This window comes from Carlito syrichta, unplaced genomic scaffold (assembly GCF_000164805.1).
Source record: "Carlito syrichta isolate Samal-C Ts95f unplaced genomic scaffold, Tarsius_syrichta-2.0.1 Scaffold289914, whole genome shotgun sequence".
NCBI classification, from domain to species: domain Eukaryota; kingdom Metazoa; phylum Chordata; class Mammalia; order Primates; family Tarsiidae; genus Carlito; species Carlito syrichta.
This window is the reverse complement of record NW_007234010.1, coordinates 78,038-82,136: the sequence shown is the minus strand read 5'-3', so window position 1 is coordinate 82,136 and position 4,099 is coordinate 78,038. Positions and strand designations below refer to the sequence as shown.

The 4,099-nt window shown below is 41.4% G+C and overlaps 1 pseudogene; it reads right to left on the bottom strand.

Moving 5' to 3' along the window:
* Positions 1 to 804: 804 nt before the first annotated feature.
* On the bottom strand, positions 805 to 2,132 carry LOC103256537 (annotated as a pseudogene).
* Positions 2,133 to 4,099: the final 1,967 nt, after the last annotated feature.

Below are 4,099 nucleotides of genomic sequence, written 5' to 3'. Positions count from 1 at the left end.
TCTTGCCAACCCAGTAACAGCGCTCTTTGCTATTTTAATGCCCATCCCTGAGAGTGAAGTTTCCATCATTTTAAATTTTTTAATAAAGCAAACAAACTTTTCACGGATAATAAGAATTATGTCTAAGAATTTTTTCAAAATGTAAAATAAGTCCTGTTTCATTTTAATAAAAAAAATGATAAATGCCCTTTGCAAAGACCATCCCTAATAAAAATTTTAAGTATTTGTATCTCAATCAATTTCTAATATTCTTTTTATTGGGTAACTTCTGTTTTTCTGCCATTCATGTATCGCTCATTTCCTTATAACCTGTCATTTTATGCCTTTTGTTAACAGGAGCACTTAATAGGTAATGGAGGTGGCTCAGCTGGTCATCCCGCGCCTTTGGGAGGCTGAGGTGAGTGGATTGCCTGAGCCCGCGGGTTTGAGACCCACCTGGGCAGCGAGACCTCATCTCTACAATAAATCAAAAAATCAGCTGGGCTTGGTAGCGTATGCCTGTAATTCCGGCTACTTGGAAGGCTGAGGCGGAAGGATCACCAGAGCCCGGCAGGTTGAGACTGCGGTGGCCGGGAGCAGCCACTGCACTCCAGTCTGGGCGACAGAGTGAGACTCCAACTCAGAAAAAACAAAAATAGGTAATGGAGGAAAAGTACAATATAAAACGTAAAGGAACTAAAAAGTGAGATGTAAAGTTTCCCGAAGTAAAAGAGTATACTGGAAATAATCTGAATGCTATCCAAAAAGGCAAAAATATCTATGAAGGAAAGAACACATATGGTAAACATTTCCCTTGTTTTTGGTTTAGCCTTCTTGACCAAAATCTTCTGTAAACTCCTTTAATTTCAACAAGTCATGTTTATTGACTGTGGGTTTTGTATTAGATAGCGACCGTAACATATACAACATGGAAACAACTGGCTCCAAAAGTTTATCCCCAGGGACATCCATCCATGTCATTTCAATGGCACCAGGGTCACCTGGAGAGCAGGGTGTTAGCAGATCATCTATGATATAATTAGGATCAACTCTGGAAGGTCCACAAACCCTTTAAAATGAGTAGCTGACTATACTTTTCTAACTGGCTGCATAAGGGCATCACGTACAATAATACTTATATCTGCCCCTGAATAACCATCTGTTTTCCTCCCAAGTTCTTGGAAGTCTGCTTCTGTTAGACTGTTCTGAGTGGTTCCCAAGTGCAGTTTAAGCATTGCTGCTCAGGCATGGGCTTCAGGCAAAGGAATATAAATTCGTTTTTCAAATCTTTGCCTAATAGCGAAATCCAGAACCCAGGGTATATTTGTAGCTCCCAGAACCAAAATTCCATCATTGTCCACACCAACCCCTTGCATTTGAACTAGGAACTCTGTCTTAATTCTACAGGCTGCTTCACTTTCATTTTCACTTCTTGAACCACACAGAGAATCAATTTCATCAATGAAGATAAAGGAGGGCTTTTTTTTCTCTGGCAAGTTGAAATAAATTCTTAACCAGTTTTCACTTTCACCTAGCCACTTAGAAACAAGGTCTGAGGAAGATATTGAAAAAAATGTTGAGTTGTTTGCTTCTGTTGCTACAGCTTTGGCTAAATAGGACTTTCCTGTTCCAGGTGGCCCAAATAATAGGATTCCTCTCCAAGGCATTCTTGCCTGTAAAAAGATGAGGAAATTTAATAGGCGTATAACAGCCACTTCAAGTGCTTCTTTGGCGCCTTCAAGACCAGCAGCATCACTCCATTTTACCCTTGGTCGTTCAGTGACAATGGCACCTTGAAGTTGATTCTTTAGTTTCTTTTTTTCAGGACCATCAGATTCTCCTTCCCCATCACTCATTCCCTTCTCATCCGCTGGACTTGGATGTCCTCCCTTTACTGGTTTTTGAGGTTTCTTCTCTTTATTTTTCAGGTACTTCTTTAGTTTTTCTGCTCTATCAAGATATTCTGTGTACTTTGCTCTGATACTTTGCTTGGCTTTATCACCCTGTGCTTCATATTTAACCAAATGGAGAAAATACTGTACAGCATGTTGATACAGTTGAAGGGCTTCTTCATAGTTCCCAACTTTGTCTTCTTGTGCTACTTTGCTAGCAAGATCTATTGCTTTCTGGAGGTTGGGCGAAGTAGAAGCCATGGCAGAAAGCGTGGGTGGTTACTTGGGTGGGGAACAGGGGGCGAGGAGAGCCAACAGACCCAACGTTGGATCGCGCCTGGTATAACAGTCCCCAAACTGGGGAGGCTGGTGGCTCTCAAACCCCGAGTGGCGACCCCTCTTCTTGGACTTGCTCTAAAACAATCCACCGGCCACCAATCTGCCCGACCTTCCTCTCAAAACTTCCGTGTTTTGTATTTTTATATTGTCTGTTTTTTCTGCAATAGACATTCAATGTTATATAATAGCTCATCATAAAAGATGAGCTTTTCAAAAACCAAAAAATAAACTCTCTCACTTGCAGTGTGATTTGAATATCCATTATCTCTTGCTGCAAGCTCCATGAAAGCCGAGACCATGTTTCTGCACCTACAATCCTCACCATGCTCAACATTTAACAGATGTTCCATATATGCCAACTGAATTAAAACCAAATAAATAGGTACATTCATTTTACCACAAGACCTAAACCAAAGCACTTGTTCTAGCAACCTTCCTGGTATACGTGTGGTTTATTTTCTCACAAATTTGGAATTCTGAAGAAAGAATAAAGAAGAGGAAGAAGAGGAGGAGGAGAGGAATGCAGATACCATAGGCTTCTTTTTTTTTCTTTTCTTTTTCTTTCAGTTGGAGTCTCACTCTGTCGCCAAGGCTGGAGTGCAGTGGCATGCTCACGGCCACCGCAGCCTCAACCTGCTTGGCTCTGGTGATCCTTCTGCCTCAGCCTTCCAAGTAGTTGGAACTGTAGGCATGGGCCAGCATGCCCAGCTAATTTTTAAATTTATTGTAGAGATGGGGTCTTGCCAAGTTGCCCTGGCTGGTCTCGAAACTATGGGCTCAGGCGATCCTCTCATCTTGGCCTCCCAAAGTGCTGGAATTGTAGACGTGAGCTACTGCACTTGACCCACTATAGGCTTTTAAATAGCCCTGGCATATACTGTGACACTAACCAACTATAGTGATATTTAAGTTACTGTTAAGAATAAAACCACAGCATGGAGCAATACTATCAAACCCAGGAGAAAATTAAGCCAAAAGGCTGTGTACCAGGTGAATCAAACTGCCACATTTCATTTTATTCTTCTAATTAGTTAGTGTTTGCAAAGGCTTTAGAAGCAGATAAGTGCTATATTAAGTGTTAAGTAGTATTAATTAATAACATCAGTAAATTATGTAGACAAGTACTTATTGATTATATAAATGTCCTGAGTATAGTACTTGGAATCAGTGTTTGGATGTACTTCAAAAATTCTATACATTTATGAATTTTGTAAAGCTCTGGTTTCCAAATGAGTAAAGGTAATATTTGTATTTTCTAATTTACAAAATTTTAGAAATCACCTAACACTATAGTTCTTAATTCTACCAGATCCAATACCCCCCCCCCCCTTTTTTTGAGTTGAGTCTCACTCGGTTGCCCAGACTGGAGTGCAGTGGCTGCTCCCGGCCACCGCAGCCTCGCCTGCTGGGCTCCAGCGATCCTTCTGCCTCAGCCTTCCAAGTAGCCGGAATTACAGACATGCACTACCACGCCTGGCTGATTTTTTGATTTATTGTAGAGATGAGGTCTCGCTGCCCAGGCGGGTCTCGAACCCGCGGGCTCAGGCAATCCACTCACCTCAGCCTCCCAAAGGCGCAGGATTACAGGCTGAGCCACCGAGCCTGGCTCCAATACCCCTTTTATAATAAATATTTGGTCACATCCCTCTTCAGTATTCTGAAGTGAACTTCATGTATAAACTACCTGTATACAACATAGTTTAATATGTAAATACCCAGGCATGTCCAGGAAATTGTGAAATGCTTGCAATATTTAAAGAATCACTGCAAATGTGTCAGTTCCAGATGGTTACAAGGTGCTACATGAAAAATGCTATACCAAATGTGACACTTCCTTGGGGGCCTTGGTTTTCTGAAATGGTGAACAACTTCTCTTAAGTTCCAAACCA